This window comes from Microcaecilia unicolor, chromosome 10 (genome assembly GCF_901765095.1).
Source record: "Microcaecilia unicolor chromosome 10, aMicUni1.1, whole genome shotgun sequence".
NCBI classification, from domain to species: Eukaryota; Metazoa; Chordata; class Amphibia; order Gymnophiona; family Siphonopidae; genus Microcaecilia; species Microcaecilia unicolor.
The window spans coordinates 195860671-195883737 of NC_044040.1; positions in this window are offsets into that span (position 1 = coordinate 195860671).

Genomic DNA, 23067 nt, shown 5'->3' on the forward strand with positions numbered 1-23067 from the left:
GAAGGGCGCCCATCTCTGTTCGGGTGATAACCACGCCCCAGTTCCGCCTTCGACACGCCTTCGACACGCCCCCGTCCACTTTGTCCGCATCCGCGACGGAGTGCAGTTGAAAGCGTCCCAAATTCGGCTTTTGATTATACCGCGTTATTCGTTTTTGTGAGATAAACGCCCATCTCCCGATTTAGGTCGGAACTTGGGCGTTTTTCTCGTTCGATTATAAGCTGGATAGTAACATAGTAGATGACGGCAGAAAAAGACCTGCATGGTCCATCCAGTCTGCCCAAGACAAACTCATATGTGTATACCTTATCTTGAATTTGTACCTGTCCTTTTCAGGGCACAGACCGTGTAAGTCTGCCCAGCAGTATTTCCCGCCTCCCAACCACCACTGGTACAGACCGTATAAGTCTGCCCTCCCCTATCCTCGCCTCCCAACCACCAACCCCTCTTCCCCCCACCTGCTCCGCCACCCAATTTCAGCTAAGCTTCTGAGGATCCATTCCTTATGCACAGGATTCCTTTATGCATATCCCACGCATGTTTGAACTCCGTTACCGTTTTCATCTCCACCACCTCCCGCGGGAGGGCATTCCAAATGTCCACCATCCTCTCCGTGAAAAAATACTTCCTGACATCTTTCCTGAGTCTGCCCCCCTTCAATCTCATTTCATGTCCTCTCGTTCTACCGCCTTCCCATCTCCGGAAAAGATTTGTTTGCGGATTAATACCTTTCAAATATTTGAACGTCTGTATCATATCACCCCTGTTCCTCCGTTCCTCCAGGGTGTACATGTTCAGGTCAGCAAGCCTCTCTTCATACGTCTTGGAACGCAACTCCCATACCATCCTCGTAGCTTTTCTTTGCACCGCTTCCATTTTTTTAACATCCTTCGCAAGATACGGCCTCCAAAACTGAACACAATACTCCAGGTGGGGCCTCACCAACGTCTTATACAGGGGCATTAAAACCTCCTTTCTTCTGCTGGTCACTCCTCTCTCTATACAGCCTAGCAATCTTCTAGCTACGGCCACCACCTTGTCGCACTGTTTCGTCGCCTTCAGGTCCTCAGATACTATCACCCCAAGATCCCTCTCCCCGTCCATGCCTATCAGACTCTCCCCGCCTAACACATACGTCTCCCTTGGATTTCTACTCCAATTGCGAGATGGTACGGAAAGAAACGCAATGTAGACGTTAAAAAGAAAAACGCTGCAACTATTTGGCGAGTATTTAAATGATAGAAAGCGAAGGAAATGAAAACAAATTATACTTTAATACAGAGAGCTGTTAGTCTACTTCGATATGTGGAAATATAGGTTAATAAACGAGGCCTAGGTGAAATCTTTTTATCCTGGTGAAGCAACGGTAACTCTCCAAAGTTTGTCATATCCACTGCCTTGTTAAGGCCTCACACCCTTGTACTTTATTCATATTTTGTTGCAAAAGAAGTCAGGCAGACAAGGATGCAAACAGAAGTAAGATTAGGCAATAGGAGAAAATGGTGGTGGGGGGAGGGAGAGGCAAAACTTTTTTTTTGTAAGATATATTAGTGACTAGCCGTTAAGCCCGTAAAAACGGGCGACATTTCCAGCTACCCTCCTCGCCGCCGCTCCCTCCCCCCTCCGTGCCGGGCCCCCTGCACTGACCTGACAGCGCCTCTGACCTCCGTGTGAAAGCGCCGCAGGCAGCAGCAGATCGCTCTGCTGCTGCCTGCAGCGCTTCCACATGGAGGTGAGAGGCGCTGTCAGGTCAGTGCAGGGGGCCCGACACGGAGGAGGGCAGGAGCGGCGGCGGGGATGGGGGGAGAGGGTGGAGGTTGGTGCGCGCGATGTTAGTTTCCAGGCGGCAGCGTCCGACAGTGACTCCGACTCCGTTTCCCTCTCTGCTCCGCCCTCTGACGTCATCACGTCTTGATGCGAGGACGGGACGGAGAGGGAAGTCTCTGCTGCGCATTTGCAGGTGAGTCGGTCGCTTGCCGTTTATATGTTTGATAGGAGGAAGTGCAAAAGTGGCGTTGTCAGCCTCTGTAGAAGCTAATGGGGATAAAGCAGAATCGTTTCACAAAATTGGCTGTTCTGTATTCACAGATGTGGGAGTAAGACAGCAGGAAACAAAGGCATAGAAATGATGAGGCTGGATGGGATACATCCAGTGGTCATGAAGGAACTTAGGGAAGTTCTTGCAGCTCAGCTGTCCGGCCTTTTTTTCAATGCTTCTTTAGAGTGAGGAGTGGTCTCGGAAGACTGAGAAGAGCAGATGTGATCCCTCTCCACAAAAGTAAGAAAGAGATTGGGAGCTACAGGCCAGGTAGTCTGACATCTGTGATGCACTAGGTGCTGGAAGGTGTGGATACCATGAGCGATCCAGCAAAGCTTGAAGAATGGTCTAGAATCTAGAAGCTAAGATTTTATGCTACTAAATGCAGGGTCATGCGTTTGGGCTGCGAAAACCCAAGGAAGTGGTACCGATGTGCCTCGAAAACATGGGAGAGGGTAGGATTTTAAAGCTTATTCGTTGTCTTTTGCATTGAGTGTCACATGTATGATTATCTCCCAATTGGTGAGGTGTCATATGTGTGTGCCCGATGCAAAGAGCTCCTAGCTCTCAGAGAACGTGTCCGTTCCCTTGAGGCTAGAGTAGCAGACTTGATGGAGCTGAGGGAGACAGAGAGGTACATAGAGGAGACCTACAGGGATGTTGTAGAGAAGTCCCACCTCCAGTCAGGTAGCCCCTGTGCTACCTTGGAGGAGGGAGGTCTCCTAGAAGGAGAGCATCACCCTGGTGAAGTAGGAAGTACTCCTGTAGCCAGGACCTGCCCACCAGGGGATGTATTATCCTTTCGCACCGAGGATATATCTCCAAATGTTGCCCGGGAGGGAAAGGTTAGGACAGCTGTTGTACTTGGTGATTCGATCATTAGGCATATAGATAGCTGGGTGGCTGGTGGACGTGAGGATCGCCTGGTGACTTGCCTGCCTGGTGCGAAGGTGGCGGACCTCACGTGTCACCTAGATAGGATTCTAGATAGTGCTGGGGAGGAGTCCGCTGTCTTGGTACATGTGGGTACCAATGACATAGGAAAATGTGGGAGAGAGGTTCTGGAAGCAAAATTTAGGCTCTTAGGTAGAAAGCTGAAATCCAGATCCTCCAGGGTAGCATTTTTTGAAATGCTACCTGTGCCACGCGCAGGGCCCAAGAGACAGGCAGAGCTCCAGAGTCTCAATGCGTGGATGAGACGATGGTGCAGGGAGGAGGGCTTTAGATTTGTTAGGAACTGGGCAACATTTTGGGGAAGGGGGAGCCTATTCCGAAAGGATGGGCTCCATCTTAACCAGAGTGGGACCAGGCTGCTGGCATCGGCGTTTAAGAAGGAGATAGAGCAGCTTTTAAACTAGAAATGGGGGGAAGGCCGACAGTCGCTCAAAAGAGCATGGTTCGGGATAAGGTATCTTTCAAAGATATCACCATAACAGGGAAGATAGAGTATCCTGATAGTGAGGTTGCAAAAGAGATTGTAGTAGATCGGGTATCTTTAAATAACAATAAAAATCAGACAAAAGATTGCCAATTAATACTGTCAAGTACTAAGCATGATGTACTTAGGAACAACAAACATAGTTTGAAATGTCTATATGCGAATGCCAGGAGCCTAAGAAATAAGATGGGGGAGTTAGAATATATTGCACTAAATGAAAAATTAGATATAATAGGCATCTCTGAGACCTGGTGGAAGGAGGATAACCAGTGGGACACTGTCATACCGGGGTACAAATTATATCGTAGTGATAGGGTGAATCGGATTGGTGGAGGGGTAGCATTGTATATTAACGAGAGCCTTGAATCAAATAGATTGAAAATTCTGCAGGAAGCAAAACACTCCTTGGAATCACTGTGGATTGAAATTCCATGTGCAAAGGGGAAAAGGATAGTGATAGGAGTGTACTACCGTCCGCCTGGCCAGGACGAACAGACGGATGCGGAAATGTTAAAGGAAATCAGGGACGCAAACAAACTGGGCAACACAATAATAATGGGGGATTTCAATTACCCGCATATAGACTGGGGTAATGTAACATCTGTACACGCAAGGGACATAAGATTTCTTGATGAAATCAAGGACAGCTTCATGGAACAGCTAGTTCAGGAGCCGACAAGAGAAGGAAAAATACTAGACTTAGTCCTTAGTGGTGCTCATGATCTAGTGCAGGGGGTAACGATACGAGGGCCGCTTGATAACAGTGATCATAATATGATCGGTTTTGATATTGGCATTGAAGGAAGTGAAACTAGGAAATCAAGTACGCTAGCGTTTAACTATAGAAAAGGTGATTACGACAAAATGAGAAAAATGGTGAAAAAAAGACTGAAAGGAGCAGCTCGCAGAGTAAAAAACTTGCATCAGGCGTGGATGCTGTTTAAAAACACCATCCTGGAGGTTCAGGACAAATATATTCCACGTATTAGAAAAAAGGGAAAAAAGACTAAACGTCAGCCGGCGTGGCTAAACAGTAAGATAAAGGAAATCATTAGAGCCAAAAAACAATCCTTCAGAAAGTGGAGAAGATAACCAACTGAAAGTAACAGGATAGATCATAAGGAATGCCAAGCCAAATGCAAAGCGGAGATAAGGAGGGCAAAAAAGGACTTTGAGAAGAAATTAGCGTTGGAAGCAAAAATACATAGTAAAAACTTTTTTAGATACATTAAAAGCAGGAAACTGGCCAAAGAGTCGGTTGGGCCGCTGGACGAAAATGGTGTTAAAGGGGCGATCAAGGAGGACAAAGCCGTAGCGGAGAAATTAAATGAATTCTTTGCTTCGGTCTTCACCGAGGAGGATTTGGGGGGGACACCGGTGCCGGAAAGAATATTTGAAGCGGGGGAGTCGGAGAAACTAAACAAATTCTCTGTAACCTTGGAGGATGTAATGGGTCAGTTCAGCAAGCTGAAGAGTAGTAAATCACCGGGACCTGATGGTATTCATCCCAGAGTATTAATAGAACTAAAAAATGAACTTGCGGAGCTACTGTTAGAAATATGCAATCTGTCCCTAAAATCGAGTGTAATACCGGAAGACTGGAGGGTAGCCAATGTTACTCCGATTTTTAAGAAAGGTTCCAGAGGAGATCCGGGAAATTATAGACCGGTGAGTCTGACGTCGGTGCCGGGCAAGATGGTGGAGGCTATTATTAAGAATAAAATTGCAGAGCATATACAAAAACATGGACTGATGAGACAAAGTCAGCACGGATTTAGTGAAGGGAAGTCTTGCCTCACCAATCTAATGCATTTTTTTGAGGGGGTAAGCAAACATGTGGACAATGGGGAGCCGGTTGATATTGTATATCTGGATTTTCAGAAGGCGTTTGACAAAGTGCCGCACGAAAGACTCCTGAAGAAATTGCAGAGTCATGGAATCGGAGGTAGGGTATTATTATGGATTAAGAACTGGTTGAAAGATAGGAAGCAGAGAGTAGGATTGCGTGGCCAGTATTCTCAGTGGAGGAGGGTAGTTAGTGGGGTCCCGCAGGGGTCTGTGCTGGGTCCGTTGCTTTTTAATGTATTTATAAATGACCTAGAGATGGGAATAACTAGTGAGGTAATTAAATTCGCCGATGACACAAAATTATTCAGGGTCGTCAAGTCGCAGGAGGAATGTGAACGATTACAGGAGGACCTTGCGAGACTGGGAGAATGGGCGTGCAAGTGGCAGATGAAGTTCAATGTTGACAAGTGCAAAGTGATGCATGTGGGTAAGAGGAACCCGAATTATAGCTACGTCTTGCAAGGTTCCGCGTTAGGAGTTACGGATCAAGAAAGGGATCTGGGTGTCGTCGTCGATGATACGCTGAAACCTTCTGCTCAGTGTGCTGCTGCGGCTAGGAAAGCGAATAGAATGTTGGGTGTTATTAAGAAGGGTATGGAGTCCAGGTGTGCGGATGTTATAATGCCGTTGTATCGCTCCATGGTGCGACCGCACCTGGAGTATTGTGTTCAGTACTGGTCTCCGTATCTCAAAAAAGATATAGTAGAATTGGAAAAGGTACAGCGAAGGGCGACGAAAATGATAGTGGGGATGGGACGACTTTCCTATGAAGAGAGGCTGAGAAGGCTAGGGCTTTTCAGCTTGGAGAAGAGACGGCTGAGGGGAGATATGATAGAAGTGTATAAAATAATGAGTGGAATGGATCGGGTGGATGTGAAGCGACTGTTCACGCTATCCAAAAATACTAGGACTAGAGGGCATGAGTTGAAGCTACAGTGTGGTAAATTTAAAACGAATCGGAGAAAATTTTTCTTCACCCAACGTGTAATTAGACTCTGGAATTCGTTGCCGGAGAACGTGGTACGGGCGGTTAGCTTGACGGAGTTTAAAAAGGGGTTAGATAGATTCCTAAAGGACAAGTCCATAGACCGCTATTAAATGGACTGGAAAAATTCCTCATTTTTAGGTATAACTTGTCTGGAATGTTTTTACGTTTGGGGAGCGTGCCAGGTGCCCTTGACCTGGATTGGCCACTGTCGGTGACAGGATGCTGGGCTAGATGGACCTTTGGTCTTTCCCAGTATGGCACTACTTATGTACTTATGTACTTATGATATGTATAGGCAGACTAGATAGGCCATAATGTCTTATCTGCCATCATTTGCTCTGCTTCTAAAAAAAATACAGTTTCAACATGTATAAAAGTATGAGTTAATTGTTCAAGGTGAAAGAACAATTAAAGAAATATTCAAAACGTAATTAATAAGCAACCACAAAGTCTTCCTGCCCCTTCATTTAATAGTTGGCAGAAACCCCTTGGAAGTAGTACCAGCCAAAAGTCATTTAGGATGTGTCTACCAAGTTTGCACAGTAGAATTGTGCCTTTTTTTGCCCATTCTTCTTGGCAGAAAAGCTTACGTTCCTTAAAGTTGGCTTGGATTCATCTAAGAACTGCAGGCTTCAAGTTTTACCACAGATTTTCTGTTGGTTTCAGTTCTGTACTTTGACTGAACCATTCTATCGATGCTGTAGGATCATTGTCCTACTAAAAGGTGAACCTTCTCCCAAGTCTCAGGCATTAGGCCTCCTGAGGTGGGGGGCTAAAGCAGCAGTCTTTCGAGAGTGGCATATCCCCCCACGCTCCCTCCTTCATTCTTCAGTCCCCTTCCCCGAGCCTACTTTTCCTTATTAACAGATGGCAGCAGTAGTGATTCCCATTGGTTTCCCTTCCTCCGGCACCAGCCTCCTCTCTCTAGTGTTGTCTGCCTCTGGCATAACTTCCTGTAGCGGGCCACAGTAGAGAGAAGGCGCCGGCAGCAAGGCAGCCTATGGTAATTGCTATTGTCACCACCCAAAACAAAGGTAGACTTTGGGAAGAGGGTTGAAGAAGGAATGGGAGGAGATACCAGACCATGACCGGAGGGGGAGCCATCTCAGTCCCCACCTCAGGTGGCAGATTGCCTTGGGCCACCCCCGGGTCTATGGAAAACTGGAACAGGTTTTCATCCAGGATCTGCTTGTACTTTACACCATCCTTATTGCTTTTCCATCTTCACAAGCTTTGTCCCCCCTAAAAACAAATGCTGCTTCCACAGTGATTTACTGTAGGGATGCTGTTAATAGGGTAACGTACAGTTTGTTTTACACCACATCACATCGCCAACCCGGTTATTAATCAGTTACAATATATTGTAGTACACAGAGAGTGGAGGAGTGGCCTAGTGTTAGAGTGGTGGACTTTGGTCCTGGGGAGCTGAGTTCAATTCCCACTGCAGCTCCTTGTGACTCTGGGCGAGTCACTTAACCCTCTATTGCCCCAGGTACAAGTAAGTACCTAAGCCACATTGAGCCTGCCATGAGTGGGAAAGTGCAGGGTACAAAAAAAATGTAGAACAAGGGGAAAGGAAAAATAGTCCATTAATGTTTTGCTTTGGAGGACTTTAGGATTTACGTTGGATCCTGGGAGTAGGCTTTCTTGAATAAGCTGGTCTTGACTAATATTGCGTCTCTATATGCAAATGCTCTGCACCACATCCTATGACTTTTCTTGAGCAGTGGCTTCTTTCTTGCCACCCTTCCATACAGGTCATGATTAGATCTGAAATTGCTGAACAGTCTACATTTTCAACCAGAGACCTCTGGAGTTAATCTTAGGTCTCATCAGCAGTTTCCTCAACACAATGCTACTGACTTTGGAGAGACAGCCTGATTAAGGCAGTGTTTTGGTAAAACCAAACTGATGTACTTTACAGCAAGCAAGGCTCCTGACAGTGTCCCAGTGAATATTCAAACACTTTGAATTTTCTTATAGCCTTCCCCAAATCTGTACCTTCAAATACATTTACCCTGGAATTCTTTTGACAGCTCAGTGGATTCAGCATGTTTAGATGTTTTTTCTCAAAGTCCTTTCATACAGAAGAAACAGATCGATTTGTCAACCAGGACAGTAATTGAGTCCGTTCAACTACTATGATTAGTCATAAGTGGGTTTTGTTTAACTTATTATGGCCTTCTTAAGGCAAATTTTGGAAACTGAGTCAATCTGGGTTTGTAATGGCAATGGGTATAGAGATATACAATCAAAACATTTCAGTTTCTTATTCTTAATCATTTTTGAATTTATTCATAATTAGTCTTCCATGTTGAAAGTGTAAAGTATGTTGTGTAAAACAGAGATACAAATTTCCACATTCATGCATTTTTGAAACCATAGTTTTTTAGACAGCAGGATGCAATAAAAATACGAGAGCGAGATGACTTTTACATGACGTTGCATGTACTAGGTTAGTCCAGTAAAATCTATCACTTATAGATTGTGTGTTGACTGATTTCCGCTTTAATACAAGACAGCTGAAGACAGAACAAAATCAGCGGTTAACCCCTAATTCTATAATCTTGCACACACATTTCTGCAGTTACCATACAAAATTGGATGCATAGGGTTATTCACTTACTAAACCAATCAATGTGCATTTCTTAACTTTCGCTGAAGCAATTCTGAGTGTATTACTACTCCTATTCTTATGTAATTTAAATAGCTTTATTTTAAATGGAGCAAAAGACTTCAGCAAAACAGTTGCATATATGATTTAAAGACTCAACTGTGATTACCATCATCAGTCTCAAAAACCTCCAACCTCCTTATTTTAGGGTTATAGAATACTGCTAGTCATGTTTAACTTCATTGGTAATTTAAGCGCTAATTTGTGCTAACAACTGATAATTGGGGATAATTGGCACTAATTTGTAGTTAAGTGCATAACTGCGCTTAGTTCAATGGTTGCCAAACTTTCTTGGGTCATGGCACCCCTAGGCTACACATTTCTTCTCAGGTCTCCCCCCCCCCCCCCCCCACCCACCCAACAGTGTTGAGTCCTACCTTTGCTGGCAGGGATGCCCATGTTCTGCCAGCTGAAGAGGTCCACTGCCCAAGGCCCACGCTCCATGCTTCTTGCATAGCAAGCAAATCAGTGGCATACTTCAGCCACCAATACCTACGTTCCCACGCATGCCCTCCTTTTATCCCCCATTACATCCAGCCTCTTCCCTTCTCTCCCCACTTTCATCCAGCCTCTGCCTTCCTTCTCTCTCTCTCTCTCTCTCTCTCCACTTCCATCCAGCCTCTGCCCCCTCTAAGCCTCCTCTCTGTTTCTCCCTCCAATCCAGCATCTGCCTCCTTTTTGTTCCTCCTGCCCCCCTCACACCAGTGGCATAGCCAAGGGTGGGCTCCGGTGGGCCCAGGCCCATCCATTTTGGGCTCAGGCCCACCCAGTAGTAGCACATCTATGATGTGGCTGGCAGGGATTCCCCAAGCCGCCCCGGGTGTCCGCCCCCCCTAGGAACGCCACTGCTCCTGCATACCTTGTAAATAGTAGATCATCACCTGCAGTGAGCAGCGACTGATACATACTGTTCACACTGGCCCCACAGCCTTTTATCTGATGTATTCTCGCCTATGCGGAAACAGGAAGTTGCATCAGAGGGAAGGGTGTGGGGCCAACATGAGCAGTGTGTATTAGTTGCTGCTCGCTACCAGTGAAAATCTGCTATTTAAAAGGTATACTGGGAGGGGGCAGGGTGAGAGACCATATGGCATACAGGTGAGAGAGGGAGAAACCAAATCACTTGCAGAGTACTTCTGCCCACCCATCTTGGGCCCAGGCCCACCCAAAATCAGGTGTCTGGCTACGCCCCTGCCTCACACACCCGTCCCCGCCACTACTGCTTCTCCAGACCAGCAGTAAAGCAAGCTACAGCTACCACAAGGCAGGACCAGTGGCTTAGGAAGGGGGGGCAGTGCGCCCCGGGTGCACGCCGCTGGGGGGTGTCGGCTCCACGCTGGTGCACTGCCCTCTCTGCCCCGGAACAGGTTACTTCCTGTTCCGGGACAGAGAGAGCAGTGAACCAGCGCGGAGCCGACACCCCCCAGCAACGTGCAGTCGGGGCGGATCGGTCCTCCCGCCCATCCCTCGCCGCAGGTATGCGCTCCTTGGGGGGGGTGCGCTCCAGCGGGAGGAGGGTGCGCTGTGCTGCACCCGGGAGGGGGGGCTGCGCAGCGGCGACCCGCCCCGGGTGTCAGCTCCCCTCGCTATGGCTCTGGGCAGGACTGTTCATTCACACGACTGCCAGCTGTGCCCTGGAACAAGAAGTACGTACAAGGGAGCAGGACCATCAGCCGAGTGTATAGAGAGTCCAGCTCCCTGGTGGCTGCGGCTTGTTTTGCTGCTGCTGCTTATCTAGAGAAACAGCGGTGGCGGCAGGAGGGAAGTGGAGAAAATATGCCACAGCACCCCTGAGATTTCGCTGCAGGGCCCCGGGGTGTCACTGCGTACAGATTGGAAACTGCTGACTTAGTTGCTATCTGTAAACTTAGGGCTCAAAATCTCTAGTGTGTAACTGCAAGGGGTGTTGCACTTGGGAGGGGCATGAAAAACATTTACACTCTAAGGAGCTACACCCCTGCATGTTTGTAGAAATAAAGGCCTCCGAAAATATTGTTCTACCAATTTACTTTAAACACCAAAGAAAGACCATGGTCAAGCAGATAATATCACGTTCATTGTTGATTTAAATTTTGAATTGATAATGAATGTGACCATTGGGCAGACTGGGCTGGAGTATACATTTTAAGGGGCTTCAAAGTTAGCTTCAGAACTTCTAGTACAAGAATAGTGCTTGGCAGACTTTTACGGTCTGTGAGCAAACTCAGTTATACATATAAAGTATCACATACCATGTAAAATGAGTTTATCTTGTTGAGCAAACTGGATGGATGTACAGGTCTTTATCTGCCATCATTTTCTATGGATGGACCATTCAGGTCTTTATCTACCGTCACTTACTATGTTCCTATCATGTATGTCTGACAAATTACTCAAATAAGTCCCACAAATCAATGTTGATCTGTATTGCTCAATTATCTAACCTAACTCATGGAAACACAGGGGCCCTTTTGGTAAATTGCAGTAAAGTTTTGCATTTACTGGAGGGAACTCTATAAATGGTGCTGAAAAATTTGAGCGCTAAGCACCATTCTGTAAAGGAATAGAATAGCGTTTGGTGTAGATCCTGCACCTCACTTTTGGGTACTGTACTTACGCCTGCTAAAAAGCAGATTCAAATACCAGTGCCCAACTTAGCTGGGATAATTCTGTAAATCCACACAAAACTTTTTGGAATGCCCCTGAAACGCCCACTGGCCATGCCCACTTTCAGATACATGTGATTCAAGTTAGCAGTTGTTAGTGAGATGCACTGGCTTCCAATCAAAGAACGAATCACCTTCAAGATCTGCACCCTTGTCCACAAAATTATCTACGGTTTAGTCCCAGGATACATGATAGACCTCATAGACCTACCAACCAGAAACAGATCCAGATCATCTCGCACATACCTAAACCTTCACTACCCAACTTGCAAAAGACTCAAATACAAAGCAACCTATGCATCAAGTTTCTCCTATATAAATGCACAAATATGGAACGCACTCCCAAAAGCTGTGAAAACAATCCACGACCACCTAAACTTCAGAAAATCACTAAAAACCAACCTCTTCAAAACGGCCTACAATACAGATCCAATGTAAATCCCCACATCCGGCCACACAACTAAACCAAAGACCGTACTGGACAATATACAACCTCCCTCCTTTTGACCCTAATGGAGCTTGGAATACATCTATCTTATTCGAACACAACATAACCTTGTATCTGTTCTCTACCGGATTTGGCAAACGCCTTACGGTACTGTGTAAGCCACATTGAGCTTGCAAATAGGTGGGACAATGTGGGGTACAAATGCAACAAATAAATAAATAAAACATTTTGAAGACTGCCAATCAATATCAGTAATTGGTTGTTCACAACCAATTATTGATGTTTTCGAGCTCATTGGTCAATTTAAGTTGGGCACAGAAATGTAGGCGCAATATATAAAATCCGGGGGACCCTGTGGTAATTGCCTAAATCTCCTGATAAGGGCAACATCATACTCCAACCCCTCAAGACACCACCAGAAAGATCAGTGAACTCACTAATTACAGACCAGTAGCATCAATACCACTGTTGACAAAAACAATGGAGGGACTAGTAGCAAAACAATTAGTGGACTACCTAACGCACTGCTCGGTCCTTCACAGCTCTCAATCAGGCTTCAGATTGAGTTATAGAACTGAAACAGTCTTAACCACCCTGGCCAGTCAATATTACTACTACAATTTGATGTCAAGCGCCTTCGACCTAGTAGATCACACAATACTAATGACTCTACTCGACAACATAGGAATAACTGGAGCAGCCTGGTTCAATGGTTTTCTAAGAACTAGATCCTACCTTGTCAAGATGTCCAATGAATTTTCAGCCTCCTGGATCCCTGAATGCGGAGTCTCTCAGTGTTCCCTGATATCGCCCATATTATTCAATGTCCTGATGGCTCAACTTGGCAAAAAACTGGAAAAAATGGGTTTAAACCCATTCTTATACACAGACGATGTTGCCATCTACATACCTTTCAACAACATCATCACAGAGATACTGGATAAGGCCAACAAAAAAGGACTCAACCTCATGGAAAACTGGGTCACAACAGTCAAACTTAAACCGAATTGAGACAAAACCAAACTCCTGGTTGTACCCAGCCAGCACAATCCCACTACTTACCAAAACCTCATAATAGATCAACAATTGAAACACAAATAAAAAATACTAGGAATCATCCTCGACAAACATCTGACCCTTGAAGTTGTTGCAATCACATCAAAAAGCTTCAAAACACTATGGAAACTGAGAAGAGTCAGAGACTATTTCCCCAGACAGTCATTCTGTCTTATAGTACAGATGCTAATATTGTCCCAACTAGACTACTGTAATGCTGCATATGTAGGCTGCAAAGAAAACCTACTACGATTGTTGCAGACCCTCCAAAACACAGCAGCGAGATTGATATTCAAAAAGTCAAAATATGATAGAACAACCCCACTACTCCTAATGCTACATTGGCTCCCGATCAAGGCCAGACTATTTTTCAAAACCAGCACAATCATAGTTAGTTAGTAGGTGGGTTAGAAATCTTTAAAATAAATAAATAAATAAATCTTCAAAATACTGTTTGGCATGTCACCGGATTACATGCTAGACATGATCAAACTATCACCAAGAAATGCAAACCCAGGGACCAGAGGTTACCTACTACTTCACCTGCCCAACTGCAAAAACGTACTATATAAGTCAACCTACTCGGCAGGATTGAGCTACCTGGGCTCAAAATGGTGGAACTCAATTCTCATAGTCATAAGAAGCATCACAAACTACCTCCAGTTCAGAAAAGACCTAAAGACTGACCTCTTCAGGAAATTCTATGAGTAAAATATGCACTAATCATTCTGGAACAACCATACACAACACAACCTCTAACTGTAATGCGTCTTTTCATTTAAGAAACTAAGACATATCTTCTCAAGAGTGGAAGAGTAGCCTAGTGGTTAGTGCAGCAGACTTTGAGCCTGGGGAACTGGGCTTGATTCCCACTGCAGCACATTGTGACTCTGCGCAAGTCACTTAACCCTCCATTGTCCCAGGTACAAATAAGTACCTGTATATACCATGTAAACTGCTTTGAATGTAGTTGTAAAAATCACAGATCAGTAGTATATCAAAATCCCATTCCCTTTCCCAAACCCAATGACTATTCCATACACACTATTTGTTATCTTGCCAACCACTGTAAAACACAGCATCAATAACCATATTAACTTCAGGAAACTACTGAAAACCAACTTGTTTAAGAAGGCCTCCCCCCCCCTGATCCAAGTTAACTTTTTAATTCCTGCGACACAGCTAAATATGGACCGTACTAGACTTTTCTCACCCTCCCCTCTCTATTTCTTCGTTGTTTATACTTATGTGTTTTACATGCTTTCTACTATACTATCCAGCTTATAATCGAAAGTGATCGCCGGCCATCTTCCGACACAAATCCGAAGATGGCTGGCGATTTCTTAAAAGCAGTGAAATCGGTATAATCGAAAGCGGCATTTTTGACAGCATTGCCGCTTTCCCGTCGCTTCGCCGGCGAAAGTTCAAGGGGGCGTGTCAGTAGATTAGCGAAGGCGGGACATGGGCGGGCATGGGCGTGGCTACCAGATGGCCGGCTTTCTCCGATAATAAAAAAAAAACGGCGTTAAGCAGTATTTCGCCGGGTTTACTTTTCACGACCAAGCCTCAAAAAGGTGCCCCAACTGACCAGATGACCACTGGAGGGAATGGGGGATGACCTCCCCATACTCCCCCAGTGGTCACCAACCCCCTTCCATACTAAAAAAATAAAACTAAAAACCTTTTTTTGCCAGCCTGTATGCCAGCCTCAAATGCCGTACCCACCTCCATGACAGCAGAATGTGTTGTATCCTCCGACAGCCTTTCCCTGGTTGCGATGTGGCTCTCGGGTGAGTGTGACACCTTTTCTGTTAGGTGCCCTGCAGAGTCATAGTAGCAATGCATTGTGGTGGGTGTAGGGTACTGGGCTCTACTCCCATGGTGCTTTCCCCCCCTGCTAACTGGGTCAGAGTGTGCCCTGTTTTGTTTCCTGTTGTAGTCCATGCGGTAGTAGCCATTTTTGTAAGCCAGTTTTAGTTCCCTTTCCTGTGTTACCCACGTTAGAGAACGTAGTTCTTACCTTGAATTGTGCTGAAAGAGGGCATTGTACACCATTGTGCCAGCTCTGACCTACTGCTAATCTTAGTACCAGGGGACTCTTTGCCAGTGGGGCACAACCTCTGATCTGCAGTTAACTGTGAGTAAACGTGGTTATTTCAAGAAAGGACTTTTTCAGAGAGATTAGTCTTCAGGTGTGAACTGGTGTGCCAAAGTTATACAGCAGCAATAAGTCCTAGAGGCTGTATGCAGGTCCCTGGAGCAATTTTAGTGGGTGCAGTACATTTGTGGGTAGTGGGTTTGGGGGGCTCAGCTCCCAAAGTAAGGGAGCTATGCACGTGGGAGCTTTTCTGAAGTCCAGCGCAGTGACCCCTAGGGTGGCTGGTTGGTGTCCTGGCATGTCAGGGGGGCCAGTGCACTAAAAATGCTGGCTCCTCCCACGGCCAAATGCCTTGAATTTGGCCCCGGTTTGAGATGGCCGACATAACTTTCCATTATCGCTGAAAAACAAACCCGGCCATCTCAAACCCCGGCCAAATTCAAGGCATTTGGCCGGGCTAAACCATATTATCGACAAAAAAGATGGCCGGCCATCTTTTTCGATAATACGGTTCCGGCCAGCTGTAGCGCCGCCACCAACGTAGATCGCCGGCGATCTATTTGGCCGGCGACGTTCGATTATGCCCCTCCACGCTATTTGTATTACTGAACCGGAGCCTACCTTTACGGTATTCTGTAAGCCACATTGAGCCTGCAACTAAGTGGGAAAACGTGGGATATAAATGTGTTAAATAAATCATACAACCTTGTGTAATTGAATCAATGTAAGCTCTAACAACAGTTAAATGTAAGCTACATTGAACCAAAACTCATTTTTGGATAATTGTGGGGTACAAGTATGAATAAATAAAAATGTTCACCCCGTAACAGCATATGCAGTGCACATGCTCTGAAATGCCAGCGCAGTAACAGTCAGTACACATTAATTCATGTACTGCTTAGCGTATGTTAGTAAAAGTGCCCCTTAATTTTTCACTGGGGAAAATTCTTAATTGGTTATAAACTATTCATGAAAACACAAGTTAAAATCTACAACAAATGATAGTTATTAACGTGCAATTTGTTTCTTTTCAGTGCTGAAATTATCCATCTGTTTCAATTTGTAGAAACCTGGAAACTTCTGCTTATTTTTACTAAAGGTTCAACAGGTCTGAATTTTATTACATCTGTGCAAACAAAACACAGTTGTTGTTTTTTTTTTTTTCTTAAAAGGGTGAAGGATATATATTCCATATTTCACTCTTCTGACCAGTGCAAAGATCAAAGTTCATTTCAAATTAATGACTAAATTATGTTTTATACGGTATTGCATTTATAGTGCCATTTTAGTGCTGTTCACGTCAAACTCATTACAAGGCAATGAATCACATGCGTTTTGCTGAAGTGACTGCAGACCGACAACCAGTCTGTACACTTTCAGCAAGACTCCCTGGACAGCTTCGCCTTCGAGTGCAATACTCGCCAACTCTGTGTGAGTTCTACAAGAGACGGACACAAACAGAGAACCCGTCACAATTTTTAGGGTGTCTCTCCCCTTCCTGAACTGCAGTGACTGCACAATCCTTAGATTTTTGGGTGATGCCACAAGAGGTATGGAAACATAACGCAGACCACTAGACCCTGAGGCAGGTTATCGAAACGCTGGCCATCGTAGGTCGTGCTCGGGTTCGGAGGTGCAGGAAGTATCCAAAGGAGAAGAAGCAACAGACAAGCTAAGTTACTTCAAGCTAATCTATGCTGTGAAAGTTGCTATTAAGCAAATGTATTAAGCATAAAAGACAAAAAAACAAAAGCTAAAAAAAATAATAAGACCGAGGTTTTTGGCCGATGATGAAGCAGTCCTGCCCTTGAAGCTAAAAATTTGAGCTGGGGGACTTCTTGAGGCCTTTTCCTCTGAAACACCAGAGCGGTGTAAATAATAAGTGTCATAGTCCGACATGCCAATATTCTACTTTTAGAATCTACTACTACTATTTGACATTTCTAAAGCGCTACAAGGGTTGCGCAGCGCTGTACAATTTAACATAGAAGGACAGTCCCTGCTCAAAGAGCTTACAATCTAATTGTGGAGATCACTCCCTGTTGAATATATAGTTTGTGACCCCTAGAGCAGTGTGACAGTTATCTTGTGTTCTTGACTTCCTTGATGAGTTTTTCCTGACCTACAGTTGCATCTACTGTTACAAGAAATGATTTATCTTGGGGGAAAGAGCTCTAGAGCAATCGCTACTGTTTATAATTTAAGAGCAGGTGCTGTATTTATAAGTTTTAGGATATTAATTTCTCCACCAATCACCAAAGGTGATAATTGCAATAAATTAAATAAATTAAGTATATATAAAAGATACCATATACTCAGAACACAAAGAGACCGTATTTTTAGCTTCAAAAAGGTTGATTTAATATACAATTGCACACGAGAGGTAGGTTTTAAGAGATCTTTTACAGATAATCTGTGCTTAAGTAAGGCAAGGTAGCAGGTCTAGATCAAAAGTTATGTTACTTACAAGTCCTTGTTACACAGTATGAACAGCATTAGGTAAGCACATGTTTGGAGGACAGGAGGGCTTCTGCGGTGAGTAGATCATCTGAGTTGCTTGCAGTTGAAGAGAATCTGAATCTTGGGGAAACAGCTTTTGCTTTATATCTTGCAAGCTGCAGGAGGATATGCCATGTGGATCTTTGTCCTGGTTTCCTGGTTTCCACACGACCCTTGGGCATTTGCAAAGCATTGTGGTATCTTGGTCTCATGTCAGCACACGACACCTGAGTCTTGGTCTCATGTCTTATGACATCACGAGACTTGCTGTCTGGATTTTGCTGGCAAATGGTCTTTTGATGTACAGGGCTTCCTGCTCAGTCTCTGGAACAGATACACATTACAAGTCCTTCCTTTCTGCACATGTCTGAAAGCTGATGGGAGGGGCAGGTATACCTTTGACTAGCAAATGTCCTGTTTATGGTTTCCCCTCTGAAGTCTTTGTCTTCAATGGGGTATTCACACCTTTCTCACCTGCTTGTCTCCTTGCCTCTACTGGTTAGGTCCAATCTTTGTTGTGTTGATCAGAGGAATAGAGTCAATTTAAAACTTTAAAGCAGTCTTAAGTCTTTTATTTAAGGAGTGAGATTCCCCAAAGGGAGAGGGAAGAGGGCTTTTGGAATGAAAGCCAGTTCTGCTGCAGTGTATTTTTAAAAGCTGCACAAATATATATATATATATGTATCTGATCCAACACAACATCATGCTACACATTTAATTCTGATGATTGGCTTATACCATAACACTACTATGGATCCAAAGCACAGTATAAAATATTCCACAGAGAAAACAGGGGTCGTATGCCAAATATTTGTATCAGTGCAGGTATTGTTCACTATGTAAAATTGTTATAGAAATTATTAGCAGAGAGACCAGAAAGGCACATGATCAGGAAAGACCCCAGCTGAGCAGAGGTGCAAAGATCAGCTCACTCTTGGAGTCCACTCAGCATATTTGTTGGGAACAAATAAATATGAACATTGTAAGATAAGCATGACTACACTGTATCCTTTACCTATGTGATAAATAAACATTACACGATTGTCCCAGTGTCCTTGGGCTTTACAGTTCCATGTTCATTCCACTAGGTGCATGCAAACATCATAGCGCATCCCCTATAAATTATTTCCATAACAATGGGATGTTTTTATGGATAAATTAGTAAAAAAGGCCCGTTTCTGACACAAATATATGGGCGCTAGCAAGGTTTTCCTCAGAGTGTGTATGTTTGAGAGAGAGTGTGTGTGAGAGATGGAGTGTGTGTGTCAGAGAGAGAATGAGAGAGAGAGAGAGAGACAGAGACAGCGTGTGTGTGTGTGTGTGTTTGTGTGAGAGTGAGTGTATGAGGGACAGAGTGTCTGAGTGTGTGACAGAGAGATAGAGTGTGATAGGGAGTGTGTCAGAGAGAGTGTATGTGAGAGACAGTGAGTGAGTGTGAGCCCCCACCCCCCCCCCCTCTCGCAGCGCCCCCCCTCCCCACCCCCACCTCTCTGGTCTCAGGACCCCTTCCCCACCTCCCTCTTCCCTGCCCCGCCTCCAGCCATCCATGTCCAGCGACCCTCCTCTCCCTTTGCCCCCCTGCAGCTACCCATGTCCAGCGACCCTCCCCGCTCCCCTCCCCGGCGCATCACCCAATCCCCCCCCTGGCACATCAACCCCCCCTCCCCCCGGCGCATCAAACCCCATCGCCACCCACAGATGCCAGTAGTAACGCTGTCTGGCCGCTGCTGCTTCTCCTGTTGAACAGCAGTGGCCGCTACAAAATGAAAAGAAGCGATAAATGATTTTAAACCCAGCCCAAATCATTCGTAAATGCCCGAGTCTTACAACGCAGTCTCTGCATCCGCTCCTCCTCTCACCTGTCACGTCATTGCGCTCCTCCGGGGTCTTACTCCAGGGGCAGTGACGTGGAGGCGAGAGGAGGAGCGGCTGCAGAGACTGTGTTGTAAGACTTGGGCATTTGCAAATGATTTGGGCTGGGTTTAAAAACATTTATCGCGTCTTTTCTTTTTGTAGCGGCCGCTGCTGCTCAACAGGAGGAGCAGCAGTGGCTGGACAGCGTTACTACTGGCATCTGTGGGTGGCGATGGGGTTTGATGCGCCGGGCGGGGGTGTTGATGTGCTTCGGGTGAGGGGAGGGAGTGTTTGATATGCTTGGGGGGGAGGGGGTGTTTGATATGCGGGGGGGAGGAGGATTGGGTGATGCGCCGAGGGAGGGGGTGTTTCTGTGGTGCCGCGCTTGTAGTTTTTTGATGCGCTGCTCCCTGCCACTTGCTCCAAAGTGGCAGGGAGCGGTGCATTGACAGCTGATTCCCAGGCAGGGGGAGGAGTAGGTAAACATGCTCCGCGTGTTTCGCTACTCCTCCCCCTGCCTGGGAATCAGCTGTTAGTGACGTCGTCCTGGCTACGGAGCCTAGCTCAGCAACTCCAGGAGCCACGGACACAGGCAGTCCCACATTAGAACGTTGGTGGTGAGAATTATTATATAGGATCTGGAGCAATGGTTGCATTACTGCAAATGTTTGATACCAGAATCAATCACTATACCTATCGGTTAGTCAATAGCTCTTTTAAGTCCCAGGTAGCATTGCAGAAATTTCTCCTTGCTGAAAACAACAGGGTTCTTAAAGGTGACTGGAGCCCCGATGCTCAAAGCTTACCATGCTTGCAATGTTTGATTTAAACTGGTTGTAGCTGATCTAGCATGCAAGTGGTTTAGTATCTAATGCACAAAGGGGTTCTGCATCACTTTTACTGTTCATTGTAGCAGCTATTGATAATCTTATGCAAATGTATTACAATGAGCTCATTAGTATTAAATGAGCATTCCTTGTGATGCACAGACATTTTCGCATGATATACAGAAAGGTACACTGAAAGGATAGACGTGAATCGCTTGTTTACTCTTTCCAAAAATACTTGGACTAGGGGGCAAGCAATGAAGCTACAAAGTAGTAAATTTTAAACAGAACGGACAAAATATTTCTTCACTCAACATGTAATTAAACTCTGGAATTCGAAGCCAGAGAATGTGGCAGTTAGCTTAGCGGAGTTTAAAAAAGGTTTGGATAACTTCCTAAAAGAAAAGTCCATAAGTCATTATTAAGGTGGACTTGGGGAAAATCCACTGCTTATTTCTAGGATAAGCAGCGTAAAATGTATTGTACTGTTTTGGGATCTTGTCAAGTATTTGTAACCTGGATTGGCCACTGTTTGAAACAGGGGTCTGGGCTTGATGAACCTTCGGTCTGTCCCAGTATGGCAACACTTATATTCTTACATTCGTAGTGTACAGTTACCCCTATGTGTCCTGTAGTACATAGCATGCACTAACCCATTAGTGTGGCCATTAGTAAATGAGCTCCTAATAAACAAATCATGACTGAGTGCTATAATTAAACTCTGGAATTCATTGCCAGAGAATGTGGTAAAGGCAGTTAGCTTAGCAGGGTTTAAAAAGGGACTGGACGGCTTCCTAAAGAAAAAGTCCATAGACCATTATCAAATTGACTTGGAGAAAATCCACTGCTTATTTCTGGGATAAGCAGCATAAAATGTATTGAGCTTTTTTGGGATCTTGCCAGGTATTTGTGACCTGGATTGGCCACTGTTGGAAACAGGATGCTGGTCTTGATGGACCTTTGATCTGTCCCAGTGTGGCAATGCTTAAGCACTTTGTTTGTTATTTACTGCCTTGGAAAATATTTTTTAAAAATTACAGTAATGAATCTTGTGCTATCTTGCTATCAGCAGTCTCTGTGTTCTAATGATAATTAATGTAGGAACAGTCAACAGCCAATCAGATAATTCCGTTCCACAATGCCAGAAAGTGGCGTAAACTGAATTCTTAAATGCATTATCTGTTTCACTAGTTACAAAACCAACCTGGAAGGCACATGCATATATTAGTTCCTAATGTATATTAATGACGATGATAATTACTACTGACCCTATAGATGTCAATAGTGTTAGCTTATTAACAGGTTGAAAATGAACTGTACGAGTAGCCCATCAATCAGACTGCATTGAGATTAAATACCGGGATTAAAGCACAACAACTCTGTGTTACACTGGAACTGTTCAGGACCTCTGGGGGTGCGGTGGCAGCACCACTACTGTGCAAGAGACAAGAGTTGGATTCCTGAGCCCAGGTAAGACTAGTCTGGGGATTGCTGTGAAAGCTACTTTTGTGACCCCTGAAGGGAGGGAGTCTACGCCATCACCCAACAGTGACTTAACAATGTGCTTGTGTTAGCTTGGTTCAAGAAGGAAGGCACTTGGCCCCCTAATTCTAGAAAGTCACACGCCCAAATTTGCAACTAGTGCCCAAATGTACGCACGCAGGTTATAGAATAAGGTCAATTGTGTGCATAACTTTATTTAATAATGAGTCAATAATTGGTGTTAATGAGCACCAGTTAGCAGTTAAGTGTGTAATTGCCCTTAGTTAATATTCTATAAATTATGCACTCTAATTCCAGAGTACGCAACTTCAAGGGGATGTGGACTCAAGAGGGGCATAGGCGGGCCAGGGGTGTGTCAGGCAGTTATGCACGTGGGTTATAGAATGCTAGAATTACGCACCCAACTGCCTACAGAATTTATGCCAGCCATTGAGCTAGCATAAGTCTTTGACTAACATTAGATGCATAAATGTGGACTTAGGCTAGTATTCTGTAAAACATTTTGGGACATTCTTTATTGGTGAACTGTCTGAGGATTTTTTTCGTTGGCGACTGTTGTTTGATTTTGACTGCTTCAGTTAAGTGTTGATTCCAGAGAATACACACACACATATATATATATATATATATTTTTTTTTTTCATTGAAGCACTGTTCACTGTTATTTTGGTGCACTACATTCACACACAGTTGTGCCCGATGATAGTGTGAAGTTCCAGACAGGTTGTGAAACTCAGTGGCGTAGCAAGGGCGGGGCGGTCCGCCCTGGGTGCACGCTGCTGGAGGGGTGCAGAGAGCAGCCATGCGCCTGTCGGCTCTGCTGGTTCCCTGCTCCCTCTGCCCTGGAACAGGTTACTTCCTGTTCCGGGGCAGAGAGAGCCAGTGGAGCCGACAGCTGTGCGGCTGCTCTCTGCAGCTAAGAATGCACCCGGGGGGGTGTCATCGTGCCGGGGGGGGAGTGTCATGCTGCACCCTGGGGGGATGGACGCCGCTGCACCCGGGGGGGGGGGGGGGGGTGCGCAGCAGCGATCTGCCCCAGGTGGCAGCCGACCTAGGAACACCACTAGTGAAACTTATTCCATTTGGCTGTGAGTTAGGGAAGAGCATTGTCTCTATTCCCTACTTTCAGGAATCCCACACTGAAGACTCAAC